Source organism: Arachis ipaensis, chromosome B5, assembly GCF_059453495.1.
Source record: "Arachis ipaensis isolate K30076 ecotype BB chromosome B5, ASM5945349v1, whole genome shotgun sequence".
Lineage (NCBI taxonomy): Eukaryota > Viridiplantae > Streptophyta > Magnoliopsida > Fabales > Fabaceae > Arachis > Arachis ipaensis.
This window is the reverse complement of record NC_142440.1, coordinates 4,412,993-4,428,011: the sequence shown is the minus strand read 5'-3', so window position 1 is coordinate 4,428,011 and position 15,019 is coordinate 4,412,993.

Sequence of the window (15,019 nt, the reverse complement as noted above, 5' to 3'; positions counted from 1 at the left end):
ATGCTCCTGCTTAATTTTACTTTGGATCCAGTAGCATGTGTTGTACGTTGGTTATTAGGCCTTGTCCAAGTATTGGTAGCCTTGTTAGGAGTCTTCTTTGCTTTTGATTGGACCTGATGGGTGCTAGGAGAAGGCTTTTGACCCATTTTATACTTTCCTTTCCTAATCACTTGAGTCCAGCCTTCCAAATCCTCATGTTGTGCATGGTCTACATGAACAACATGTAAATCACTCTCCACCAAATCCGGGATAGTAACATTTACAGTCTCATCTCCAAAATTCTTACCAAAATGAAAACTTGCCTTTTCCACATGCACTGAATTTTTTGAATTTGAGCTTTCTGTCTGCTTTGCTACATCGCTGACCACCTTGGCATTAGTTCCTCCTCCCACATTGCTGTCAGTCTTGCACACCTTCATATCATGACCAAACTTGAGACAGGAGCCACAAATAAGGTGAAGACTTTCATATTCAACCTCATATTCAACACCTTCAACAAGAATCTTCTTAGTCACTAGCAATCCTAAATCTATCTGAACACAGGCTCGAGCATATCGTCATCTTTCAGCTAATTTTGTTGCCAAATCAACCTTAACGGAAATGCCAACTGCAGCCGCAACACAGAGCATTGCATCTTCTTAGAGCACCAAATTGGTAATACGAAAATTCTAATCCACACTAAAGTTGCTCAAAAACAGTTTTCACTTGATCTAAACTCTTGATCCCAAGGCTTCACAGCCACATAATTTCCCTCGATCATCCATGGACCTCCTAAGAGAATCTTTTCTCGCTCCTCAGCCACATCAAACTTCACAATAAAGTAGTCAAATCCCACGTCCAATAAATCAAAACCTCCCTTAATCTTCCATACCGTTCGGAGTTTATGAGACAATGCAGTGTAGCTATAATGTTTACCTAGCACCTTAATCACTATAGCATCCTTATAAGATTCTGCCAAGCAATTCTTAGCTTCTTGGGTAAATGTGACACTCGGTGGCAAGAGATCTCCTTGCTTCCCAGAAACTACCGCAATGTTATCTCCCGATAAAGTTCCAACGAGTGAAAAAGCTTTAACAATCTTGGAACCCACAACTTTATCCCTGAAAGAAACCTTCAAAGGCTTAGAAACCCCTCCCAAAATATGATCCTCCTTTTCTCCTGATGCAATCCCTCTCCCCCTTATCTCTTCCGCCGACATTATTGGCTGCCTCACCGTGTTTCACCCTCAAAGTCTCTTTCCCGCTCACTCCACCGCTCATCTTCGATTTTCAAAATTGTACAGAGTTAAACATAACTTAATTGAGTATATTTTATACCAAACATAATATATCTCTATCTAGGGGTGTGCAAAAAAACTGGTTTCACTGAACTGAATTGAAACTGAACTGAAACTGTTTTAAATAAACCAGTTTTTTTAAATAAAAAACTGAACTGAAACCATAGTTTTTATGAAAACCAGTTTATTAAAAACCAGTTTTTATGGTTCAGTTTAGTTTTAAACCAAATTAAAACTGGTTTTATTTAAACTCTAAAATTAGTTTTTACATACTCTTTCTCTCTCTCCTTTCACTTCTCTCTCCCTTTCCTCTCTCTCTCCACTTTCTCCCCCCTCTTTCCCTTCTCTCTCCTCTCTCTCCTCTCTATCTCTCTCCTCTCTCTCTCTCTCTCTCCTCTCTCCTCTCTCTCTCTCTCCTCTTTTTTCCTCTTCTCTCTCTCTCCTCTCCCTCCTCTTTATCTCTCTCCTCTTTGTCTTCCTCCTCTCTCTCTCTCCATCCTCTCTCTCCTCTCTCTCTCTCTCTCCTCTTTTTTCCTCTCCTCTCCCTCCTCTCTCTCTCTCTCTCTTCTTTTTCCCCCTCTCTCCCTTCTCTCTCTCTTTCCCCCCTCTCTCTCTCCTCTTTGTCTCCCTCCTCTCTCTCTCCATTCTCTCTCTCTCTCTCTATCTCTCTCTCTCTCTCCGTCTCTCTTCCTAACTCTATCTCTCCCTTCTCTCTCTTCTTTCCCCCTCTCTCTCCCTCTCCCTTCCCGTCTCTCTTCCTCTCTCTCTCCTCCTCTTTCTCCCTCTCCTCTCTCTCCCTCTCTCTTTCCCTTTCTTTCTCTCTCTCCTCTCCCTCCCCTCTCTCCCCCTCCCATCTCTCTTCGTCTCTCTCTCTCTCTCTCTCTCTCTCTCTCTCTCTCTCTCTCTCTCTCTCTCCTTTCTTTCCTCTCCCACTCTTTCCCAATTCCTTCCTCTCAATCTCTCTCGTCCCTTCTCTCTTCTTCTTCTTCTTCTTCTTCTTCTCTCTCTCTCTCTCTCTCTCTCCCTCCTTTTCCTCGCTCTCCCCTTTTTTCTCTCTCTCTCTCCTCTCCCTCCTCTCTCTCTCCCCCTCTTTCTTCTTCTCTCTCTCTCCATGTCTTTCCTTTTTCTCCCCTCTCCCTTGCTCTCCCTCCCTTCCCCCTTCTCTCTCTCTCTCTCTCTCTCTCTCCCATTTTTTTCTCTCTCTCTTCCTCTTTTCTCTCTCTCTCCCATTTTGTTTCTCTCTCTCTCTCTCTCTCCCTCTTTTCCCTCTCCCATTTTCTTTCTCTCTCCTCTCCCTCCTTTCTCTCTCCCTCCCTTCTCTCTTCCTCTTTCTCTCTCTCTCTCTCTCTCCTTTTTTTTCCTTTTCTCTCTTTCTCTCTCCTATTTCTCTCTCCCCCTTCCCTTATTTCTCTCTCCTCTTCTCTCTCTTTCTTCGCCCTCCTCTCTCTCTTTCTCCTCTTTCTTTCCTTCCCTTCTTTTCTCTCTTATCTCTTTCTCTCTCAACCTTCTCTCACTCTATATCCCTCTCTCTCTCTTTCTCCCTTCTCTCTTCCTCTTTCTCTCTCTCTCTCTTCTCCCTCTCTTCTCTTTCTCTCTCAACCTTCTCTCTCTTATTTTGGAGAAAAGAGGGGAAGAGAGAGAAGAGGGATATAGAGTGAGAGAAGGTTGAGAGAGAAAGAGAAAAGAGAGAAAGGAAGGGAAGGAAAGAAAGAGAAGAAAGAGGAGAAAGAGAGAGAGGAGGGTGAAGAAAGAGAGAGAAGAGGAGAGAGAAATAAGGGAAGGGGGAGAGAGAAAGAGAGAAAAGGAAAAAAAGGAGAGAGAGAGAGTGTGAGAAAGAGGAAGAGAGAAGGGAGGGAGAGAGAGAAAGGAGAGAGAGGAGAGAGAGAAAGAAAATGGGAGAGGGAAAAGAGGGAGAGAGAGAGAGAGAGAAACAAAAGAGGAAGAGAGAGAGAAACAAAATGGGAGAGAGAGAGAGAGAGAAGGGGGAAGGGAGGGAGAGCAAGGGATAGGGGAGAAAAAGGAAAGACATGGAGAGAGAGCGAGAGGAAAAAGAGAGAGAGAGAGGAGGGTAAGAAAGAGGAGAAGGAGAGAGAGAGAGGAAGAAAGAGGGGGAAAGAGAGAGGAGGGAGAGGAGAGAGAGAGAGAGAGAGAGAGAGAGAGAGAGAGAGAAAAAGGGTAGAGCGAGGAAAAGGAGGGGGAGAGAGAGAGAAGAAGAAGAAGAAGAGAGAAGGGATGAGAGTGAGGAATGAATTGGGAAAGAGTGGGAGAGGAGGAAAAGGAGAGAGAGAGAGAGAGAGAGAGAGAGAGAGACAAAGAGAGATGGGAGGGAGAGAGAGGGGAGGGAGAGGAGAGAGAGAGAAAGAAAGGGGAAGAGAGAGGGAGAGAGAGGAGAGGGAGAAAGAAGAGGAGAGAGGAAGAGAGACGGGAAGGGAGATGGAGAGAGAGAAAGAGGGAAAGGAGAGAGAGAAGGGAAAGAGAGAGATAGGAAGAGAGACAGAGAGAGAGAGAGAGAGAGAGAGAGAATGGAGAGAGAGAGAGGAGGGAGACAAAGAGGAGAGAGAGAGGGGAGAAAGAGAGAGAGAAGCGAGAGAGGGGGAAAAAGGAGAGAGAGAGGAAGATAGACGGGAAGGGAGAGGGAGAGAGAGAGAGGCAAAGGAGAGAGAGAGAGACGAAGAGAGATGGGAGGGAGAGAGAGGAGGGAGAGGAGAGAGAGGAGAGGAAAAAAGAGGAAAGAGAGAGAGAGAGAGATAGAGAGAGAGAGGAGGGAGACAAAGAGGAGAGAGATAGAGAGGAGGGAGAGAAGAGAGAGAGGAGAGGAAAAAAGAGGAAAGAGAGAGAGAGAGGAGAGGAGAGAGAGAAAGTAGAAGGGAGAGGGAGAGAGAGAGGGGGGGAGAGAGAAAGTAGAAGGGAGAGAGAGAAAGAGAAAGGGAGGAGAGAGAAAACGGAAGGGAGAGAGAGAGAAAGGGGAGAGAGAGAGAGAGAGAGGGAGAGAGAGGGGGATAGAGAGAGAGAGAGAGAGGAGAAGGGAGAGAGAGTGGGAAAGGGGGGAGAGAGAGAGAGAGGAGAGAGAGAGAGAGAATGGGAAAATGGGGAGAGAGAGAGAGAAGGGAGAGAGAGTGGGTGGAGAGAGAGAAAGGGGAAGGGGGAGAGAGAGAGAGGGGAGGGTAGGAGAGAGAGAGGGGAAGGGAGAGAAAAGGGAAGAGAGAGAGAGAGGAAGGGAAGAGAGGGAGAGAGAGTGGGAAAGGGGGGAGAGAGAGAGGAAGGGGGAGAAAGAGGGGAAGGGGAGAGAAAGAGGAGGGAGAGAGAGAGGGGGTAGGAGAGAGAGAGAAGGGAGAGAGAATGGGAAAAGGGGGAGAGAGAGAGAGAGAGAGGAGGCTAGGAGAGAGAGGGTAGAAGGGAGAGAAAAGGGGAGAGAGAGAGAGAGGAAGGAGAGAGAGAGAGGAAAGGAAGAGAGGGAGAGAAAGAGGGTGTGAAAACTAGTTTTAGGCATAAACCAGTTTAAACTGGTTTTTTTAATTAAAACCAGTTTTATTTTTATGAACTGGTTTAAACTGGTGCACTGTATTATAAACTGGTTTAAAACCAGTTTCTTATATGACAAAGCAGTTTGGTTCAGTTTCTAAACCATTTAAAATGGTTTAGTGCAGTTTCAGTTCAGTTTATGAAAAAACTGAACCATGCACACCCCTATCTCTATCTCCTAATTTCAATCTCTCAATCTCAATTTCCGTTCCAAAAACAGCGTAAAAATATTTACTTTCTAGTATTATTTTTTGAAAATGATTTTGTCTCCCCCATGTGCTTTGGTGTTAGTTTATAGGTCAAGCATTTGAGTAAAGGAACCATCTAACATGAAAAAAATAAAGTTATATATATATATATATATATATATATTCTCTTCCTGTGCATGTGATAACCATTTATCTTAGTTATCCTCCATATAAATAAATAAATAAAATGAATGAACGAGATTTAAGAAAAATATCATATATGTTTTCGAATTCAATAATGGAAGACGTCTTTTAATTTCTTTGCAGTTTGAAGTACACAGAAAGTTTGTGCCGCACAGTGAAAACTTTACATTAAATGAAGTATAAGAGGCAAGAATAAATTCAAAGGATGAAAAAGTGAAAAAAAAAAAAAAAAAAAAGGCTAAGGGGTACGTGGGGATTTACCAAAGGAAGATCGGTGATTAAAAATAGTCTTAGATGCTTCTAAGATAATAAAAAAGAAAAAAACAAATAACATGATTTGTTCTATATATATACATTTATGTTCATTTTAGCGCATCAATATATGATTACATTTTTTTATAGAAAAATTCGAACTTACAACGTCTTAGATTACATTTGCTTTATTAATAGGAGTTTTGAGATTTAAATTTAAGATATCATATATACTATTTAATTATATTATTAATTATTTTGAGATTGGGCTCAACGCAATACTTATATTTTATTCGAGCAGTGGCGGAACTTGAAACAAAATTTTAGGGGGGTCAGATAGAAAATAATTGTCAAAATATTTTTGATATGGACCCATTTAAGATAAGCTCGTCTAATTTTATCTCTCTGATTTGAGTGATATTGCCAAATTTAAAGCCATTTCTCAAGATCTCGTTCCAAAAAGTTAAAGTTAAAGTTATCATATGTAACTTTTTGAACTTTTGAAGGTTATATCTCACTTTCTTCGTGATTCATTAAAGTAGAAGAACTATCTACATGTGTTAATATTGTAAAAGTTATATATTCTCCTTCTTAAATATTAGCCTTCCTCTTAAAAAATGTATCAATTCTTTGATTTTTCATTATTATTTTACATAAAAATTTGAATATATATCCTGTAAAATATGTAAAGAAGAAGTTAGAAGGACAAATATTAAAATTTATAATATTTATTAAAATTTTTTTATCAATTTATACAAATACAATAATATTAATACTTATTGAATGTTCTATTATTTTTTATCATATAAAAAATTAAATTAAATAAATAGTAAAATATAAAATAATATTAAATTAAATAAATAAAAAATATCTAATTTTTTATATTTGAACTTAAAGATAGAGAGAGTATTGTTTATTTAACTTATTAGATATTTTAAGTCATAGTAAAGTATTTAACTCAATTGAACTATTTTTTATCTTTTAAAAAATACTACTAAATTTTTTATAAAAAATTTGGGGGAGGAGCTGGCCCCTTGTCTGAACTAAACTCCACCACTTTCGAATTTAATTTGAAATTTCCTCATGTTCAATTTTCATCCGCTTTGGGAATAAAATTTTGGTTAAAACAAATAACTAATTATTTTCAATTATTACAATGATTAGTATATATTAAGAAAAAGGCAATCAAAGTTTTTCAAAAAAAAAAATGAATATAATTTCCATAGGTGATAATTTACCACAATACAGTAGATACATACATAATCTATCACATTTTTTTTTAAAAAATATTTACTACTAATGTAAAATTTAATAATTTATTACCTATAACTATTTTCCAATAACATAATTTTCTTTAGACCTTTCCATCGAAATTTCTGTTCTTCTTGAGTTCTTTCGTTATTTTTCATTATTTAAGGTTAATCAAGATCGTTTTAAAGTTTTAAAAATTATTTTTTAATTTTTTATTTATAAAAAATAATAGTATTCATATCTGATGTAATTTTTAAAATTAAATTATAACTTTTTAAAAAATTATTTAAATCTTATAAAAAAATTAAAAAAAAAAAACTTTTTTTATAATAAAATTTTTTTGTTATATTTTTTAAATAAATATTTTTAATATAAATATTTATTATTTAAATTATATTTTTTTTAAATTTAATTTAATTATTTATCTAAACTGTACGGTGATGAAATTAACCGTTGCATTTGTTTGCAATGCAAAGTGATTATATTCTTATATTATTATTCCCTCTAAGCTAGGATATAGGAACATGCTATTGATTATAACACTGGTTTTTCAACATTCGTATCACCGAAAATTCGATATGACTAATTTTATTATATCATTCTCTGTTAAATTATCATATCACTCATTGTTCAGTTAAAAAGCATAGGGATGCGACATGCTAATAATAATAAGCTTAGCAAAGTGTTTATCGTTCCCTAATAATTATAAATTTTTCTAATCTTATTAACAGTTCCTCCTAATGAATAATAATACCAGGGAATGATTAAAGTTAGAACCTCTTAAATCACTCTTCCACCTTAGCCCATGACAACAATAAAGACGTTTCACGACCCACAAATTCAACCTAACAGAATATACAAATTAAATTATAATTTAGTCTTTATCTTATTTTATAGTTATCTTTATCTTTATCTATATCTTATCTTTATCTACTTTTATCTTTTATAGGCCAATACTCTATATATACTTAATTTTACCTTCATAGTTTACAATTCATTCAATCAACAATCAATAAAATTTCTTCATCTTTTTCTTTCATAATTCTTTTATTTTCTTATTCTTTCACAATTTTATTATGGTATCAGAGCTCCTCTTGAGCTCTGCTGACATCCATGGATCAAGGAGAAAGGACACACCAGCAACTTCATCCGGAGTCTCTTTTGGACCTTTCGTCAGCCCAACACTTTTCTTTTATGGCACTTCCTTTCAATGAAGAAGCTCGTCCTTCAAACCAACTTGAGCTTCTGCCAAGTCCAACTACTCATTATCTTTGTTCTTTCAATACATTTTCTATTGTTAACAATTCTTCAAATCGAGATTCATTCTTGAATACTTGGATCATTGATTCTAGTGCCACATATCACATTGCATCAAATTTGTCTTGGTTTATTTCTTACATACAAATTTCTCCTATTATTGTTCATTTACCAAATGGTTCTCGAACTACTGTTTCTTATAAAGGCATCGTTCAATTTTCACCATCCTTGGTTCTTCATGATGTTCTTTATTTACCTCATTTCAACTTTAATATTATCTATGTTTCAAAAATTACTTCAGCACTCATATGTGAACTCACTTTTCCATCTTCTTCTTGCACTCTACAGAGCAACAATTTGGGAACAATTGATTTAGCCAGAATGAGAGAGGGATTATATGTCTTTGAACCCAATTTCGGTAAAAATTCATCCACTACACACTCCATAAATTCCATCCAATCTCCACCCATTACACCTTCCAATATATGGCATTTTCGTTTAGGACACCTTTCTGGACAAAGACTTAATCATTTACATAAACAATTTCCTTTTATCTCTATGCATCATGATGAGGCTTGTGACATTTGTCATCTTTCTAAACAAAAGAAACTTTCATTTTCTCAAAGTTTTAACAAAGTCAATGCAAGTTTTGATTTATTACACTTTGATATTTGGGGTCTGTTTCGACAAAATTCTATTCATAATCATAAATATTTTTTTACTATTGTTGATGATTTTAGCCGCTTTACATGGGTTACTTTATTAAAATCAAAAGGAGAAGTACAGAATCAAATAAAAATTTTTATTACTTTAATTGAAACACAATTCAACTCCAAAGTCAAAACTATTCGTTCCGATAATGGACCAGAATTTATTTTACCTGATTTTTATGCTTCAAAGGGCATTATTCATCAACGTAGTTATGTTGAAACTCCTCAACAAAATGGAAGGGTAGAACGCAAGCATCAACATATTTTAAATATAGCTCGTGCTCTTATGTTTCAATCTAATTTACCATCATCTTTTTGGTCTTATGCTGTTAGACATGCTGTTTATTTACTTAATAGAGTTCCATCATCCACAATTAATTTTAAAACACCATTTGAGATTTTATTCAATCATCCACCAAATTATCATGACATTAAAGTTTTTGGATGCTTATGTTTTGTTTCTACCCAAATGGCAAATAGATCAAAATTTGATCCAAGAGCCAAAAAGGCTGTATTTATTGGCTTTCAATCTGGTTTTAAAGGGTATATTGTTTATGTTTTAGAAGATAAAAGAATTGAGATTTCTAGAAACGTGATTTTTTATGAAAAGATCTTGCCCTTAGTCACAAAAAATGTCCAATTCCAGACACTCAGCCCAACATTGCCAAACACACCTTCTCAAAAACAAGATTCAGTTAATCTTCCAGTTGAACCCTCACCTATACCCATTGACCCAACTCCACCTAGTTCTTTATTTTCTCCAACAACCTCTCCTTCTTCCTCACTATCGTTTCCTAACCAAGTTGAACCCATGACCACCGAATCACTTTCAACACTGGACACCAGTCCACCATCACCTTCTCATCCCCCGTCACCTTCTTCACCACCTGAGCAACCCATCCTTGTCATTCCGACCGGCCTCACCGACCTCCAGCATATCTCTCTGATTACTTGTGTAATTCCTCTTTCATCTCTACAAATCAATCTCCCTCAAAGTGCAAGTATCCTTTATCTTCAGTCATGTCTTTTTCTTCTCTTTCATCTTCACATAAAAAGTTTCTTTTATCTCTACATTCTGACGTTGAGCCAAAGTCTTTTAAGGACGCCAATCAACACTCTAATTGGCGTAGTGCTATGAAAGATGAGTTGGATACTCTTGAGCTGAACAAAACTTGGCGTCTTGTTGATTGCCCTACAGGGGTTAAGCCGGTTGGCTGTAAATGGGTCTATCGCATCAAACGCAAGCCTGATGGTTCAGTTGATCGATATAAAGCACGCCTTGTGGCTAAAGGGTTCACTTAAACTGAAGGTGTTGATTTCTTGGAAACTTTCTCCCCTGTTGTCAAGCTTGCCACTATCAGATTAGTTTTGGCATTGGCCTCTATGAAGCATTGGCCTATACATCAGTTGGATGTCAATAATGCTTTCTTACATGGGGATCTTTCTGAGGATGTTTATATGACTCTGCCACCCGGATTTATATCTCCTCAACCGAATCAATGCTGTAAGCTACTAAAGTCACTGTATGGTTTACGACAATCTAGTCGTATGTGGTATGACAAACTTTCTCATCTTTTGCTATCTCATAGATATCAGCAGACCTTATCTGATTATAGTTTATTTGTCAAATTCATTGGTGATCAAATTTCTATCCTTTTAGTCTATGTTGACGACATTGTTCTCACTGGTAATTCCATTTCTGAACTTGCTGCCATTAAGTCTATTTTACACCAACACTTCCGAATTAAAGACTTGGGCCCATTAAAATATTTTTCGGGTATTGAAGTTGCTCAATCAGAGAAGGGAATTTGCTAATCTCAGAGAAAATATTGTCTTGATCTTTTGGAGGATTCTGGTTTATTAGGTGCTAAACCTGCCTCTGTTCCAATGGATAGTACCACAAGACTATATCAAGACAAAAGTCCCTTGCTATCTGACCCTTTTGTATATCGTCGTTTGGTTGGCCGTCTTATCTATCTCACCACTACTCGACCGGACATCATGTATGCCACTCAACAATTAAGTCAATTCATGGCATCTCCTACTGAATCTCATCTTCAAGCTGCCAAGTATGTGTTACGATATCTGAAAACTAGTCCCGGCAAAGGACTTTTCTTTCCAAGGGAATCAGAAATTCAGCTTCTCGGCTTCAATGACTCTGATTGGGCCGGATGTCCTAACACTCGGCGATCTTTAACAGGTTATTGTTTCTTCTTAGGCAGTTCTTTAGTCTCTTGGAAGACCAAGAAACAAACCACCGTTGCCCGCTCTTCCACGGAAGCAGAATATCGTGCACTTGCCAACACAACTTGTGAACTTCAATGATACTAAATGTGTTACAATTTTTACGCATCTCTCCTATCCGCCCACCAGTTTTATATTGTGATAATCAGAGTGCTCTTCATATTGCTGTTAACCCGGTTTTTCATGAACGGACCAAACATTTAGAGGTTGATTGTCACTTGGTTCGACAAAAAGCTCAAGATGGAGTGATGAAACTTCTCCCAATTCCCTCTTCTGGGCAACTAGCTGACATCTTCACCAAGCCTTTGTCTCCTCAACTCTTCCATCTTAATCTGAATAAGCTTAGTGTTCTTGACATCTTTCATCCTCCAGCTTGCGGGGGCGTATTAAACCACTCTTCCACCTTAGCCCATAACAACAATAAAGACGTCTCACGGCCCACAAATTCAGCCCAACAGAATACACAAATTAAATTATAATTTAGTCTTTATCTTATCTTATAGTTATCTTTATCTTTATCTATATCTTATCTTTATCTACTTTTATCTTTCATAGGCCAATACTCTATATATACTTAATTTTACCTTCATAGTTTACAATTCATTCAATCAACAATCAATAAAATTTCTTCATCTTTTTCTTTTACAATTCTTTTATTTTCCTATTCTTTCACAATTTTATTAGAACCCATCAATCAGATTCCAATTTCTGTCCATGAAAATAATTTAATAATTTTTTTTTTAATTTTCCTTTTGGGACAGCACTAAGATAAATGGTATTTATAATGGGTCCCGTGGGATATTGTACCTTTTCAGTGCGCATACGTAATTTTCTATCTATCAACTTGTATATATCATAGTTTATATTTAATATATATATATATATATATATTTTATCGGTTTAAATTTTTAGAATAAAATATTTTATATCATAGTATTTGTTACGATGGGTAACCGGAGATTAATGGACTAGATGGTATTGGTTGGCCCAAACGTATGAAAGAGGAGGCTTGCAAGTGGGTTGGCGATCCACTGGCTCTGTCCGACTTGTTCGTGAGAGGAGAGGGGGGTGGTACCTGCAAAGACACTCCGATGCTAAAGTCAGCAAAGGGAGCAAAACAGGTCTAGAGAGTATTGGGCTTTTGAGATACCTGAGAAGTGTCAGTGTATTTATAGGGATAAACCCATAACCACCGTTGAAGTAGTTCTGCCTTTCAAGGGGAATAACCGTCCCTTTATCTTAGGGAGGTTGAGATATGGCTCCTGAAAGTGGTTAGAGAGATTCTAGGGGCAGTTATCCTCTTGAGGGAGGGTTTATCTGCCAGCTAGTCCTCGTACCGACTTCTTTAGGGATTTGCGTAGGGATTGATGGCCTTGGTAACGGTGCATTCTTATTAATGAATGCCCCGCTTTTACCATTATGCCCCTAGCATGTTTATAAATACTTTCCCTCTCCTTCGTTGTTTCGTTTCTGCGATTTAAAATTTTCTCTTCTACTTTACTTGCTCGTGGTGCAACTTCTGTTCGAAGGCTTTCATCTTCCTTTCCTTCACACCCAGACAAAGGTTAGTCCTTTCTTCTCTTTTCTATGAAAAAATGCTTCTGGCTTGCATGCTTAGAGAGAAGTTGGTTTGTAGGTTCTGACTCCGTATTTCCCTTAGAGACCATGTTTTTTATTTTTCTTTTTTTTTTCCTTTGTAGGTTTTTCTCACCTTTTAGGAAAAATAATGGCCTCTGTAGACATTCTTGCTCAATGGGTCGATGTCACTGTATTAGGAGAGGAACCTTTGGTTGATGCCGAATTTATCACCCACCTTCGCACTCATCACCGGCTTTGTACGTCTGAGGAGGATGAGCCAAAATATGAGTTAGTGGCCCCGGGTCCGGAGGACCGGGTGTGTTTTAGGAGGGCCACTGAGGCGGCCCCTCATTTCTTCTTCATGTACGAGAGCATGATTACCCGTTTGGGTGTTTTTCTTCCATTTTCTGACTTTGAAATTGATGTTTTACGCCACTGCCGAGTTGCTCCTACTCAGCTTCACCCCAACTCTTGGGGTTTTCTGAAAATTTACCAGTTCATCAGCCATGCCCTGGAATTTCTGACTTCTTTGAGGATTTTTTTCTATCTCTTCCATATGACCAAGCCCTTTAGTGGGCAAAATAATAAACAACAATGGGTGTCCTTCCGAGCTATCCAAGGTCGGAAGGTTTTCACCCTTTTTGATGAATCTTTTCATGACTTCAAAAATTACTTTTTCAAAGTGCAAGCTGTAGAGGGTCACCACCCCTTTTTTCTGGATGATAACTCTTCTCCTCGCTTTCCTCTATATTGGCTGGAGGCCTCCCCCTGTGAGAAATATGGCCTGGATGACCTGGGTGAAGTGGAGGCAGCCATTGTGGGGTTCCTCCGAGAAGTGTGGGGGAGGGCCCCATATTTGGACACTAAAAAGTTTCTCCAGGGGTCTCCGACCTTTGTCCAAGCACAACTAGGTGGATTTTATTTGTTTATTAGATTTCTGACTTGTTTTTCCGACTTGTCTAATCTATTGGCTGTTACTTGTTTTTACAGAGATGGTGAAGAGGAATTCGAGTGAGTCTTACCAGAGGGTGCAGGAAGCTAAAGCGAGGTCCCGGGCCAGGACTGGTGGTGCCAGGACGGTTATCTCTCCTCCTCCCCCGAAATTTGGGGACTCCCTCAGAACCCATTGTGATTTCTTCTTCAGCTGCTTCTCAGCCGCCCCCTCCCCGACCTTCTCCTGAGCCAGAGAGGAAGAAGCGCAAGGCTTTGGAGCCTGGCTCTTCCTTGAGGGTGAGGTTAAAATTGATGCACCTGCATTCATCCAGAAATACATCTATCCCCATACTCGTATAGGTATGGATGATGTTTCTGTCCAGAACCACCTTAACTCTCTGACTGAGGAGAGTATCAGGGCGGCGGGGGTCTGTACCAAGCTCTTAGATATCTTTGAGAAGACCCCTCTTAGTTCTTTGGGTTCAACCTCGAAGGTTGAAGAGCTAGAGGGAAGGCTTCTCATGTATCAGAAGCATGAGAGGGAGATGAAGAAGGAAGTTACCAAATTGAGGGAGGAGAGAGATAGCCTTCGGGAGAAGGAGAGCAAGCTACAGGCCCAGTGCAACATGGAGGTGGGCCTGAGGAAGACTGCCCAGGAGAGTTACCAGAGCTTGTTTGAGGACCTTGTGGGGGTTAGAAAAGATTTGCTGAATGCTCGGACTGCCTACACAGAGTTGGAGGACTCCATTGCTGAGGGATCTGAGGAGGCTTGGAGGGTAATTAAGGAGCAGGTCGGGGTCATTGCCCCCGACTTGGATCTTTCTCCTTTAGATCCCGACAAGGTTGTGATTGATGGGGCCATTGTTTATCCCCCAGTTCCTCAGGTTGTCTCCGAGTCAGAGTTGAAGACTCGGGGGCAAAGAATCATTGAGTCCCCTCCTCGTTCGAAGGATGCTCCGAGTTCCTCAAAGCCCCAAGGTTCCTCATCTCCGACTCCTATGGATACTTCTCTCCCTGGCCCTGATGGTGATCCGTCTACTCCTCTGCAAAAATAATTTTATTGGCTATATGGGGGCCCGGCCTGTGGGTCCCCCCCCCCTTTTTTAAATTTTTTATATTTGTTTGTTGGTGGTGGTGTTTGTTGAACAATTTCTTCTGGCCTTTTAAGGCCGTAAACAAAACATTTTAAAAATACCCTTTTTGATAAGGGTTTAAGTTAACGAAATAAATACCCTTTTTTGGATAAGGGTTTAAGTTACCTTATGCGTGCATGCTTTTCTGATTTTGATTTTTCGAAGACCCCTTGATCTTTTTTGAAAACCTTTCCTTTGGCTTGTCTGAAACTTTTTGCTTTAAGGGTTTTAGGACGGCTTTTAAGCTTTTTCCTAGGTTTTTCAATCTCTTTTTTGTTATTCCTCGTACTCAATTTTGTTTTATTGAGTTCTTATGACTTAGGTTATTTTTGCGATTCGTTTTCTTTTCTACTCGGTTCTTTATTTCGACTTATGAGTCGAAATGTTTCCGAGTTTTTTACGATCAACTTTCATAACCTCTTTACACCGACTTGTACCTCGTCGTTTTATCCTGACGACCATCTAGGTCGG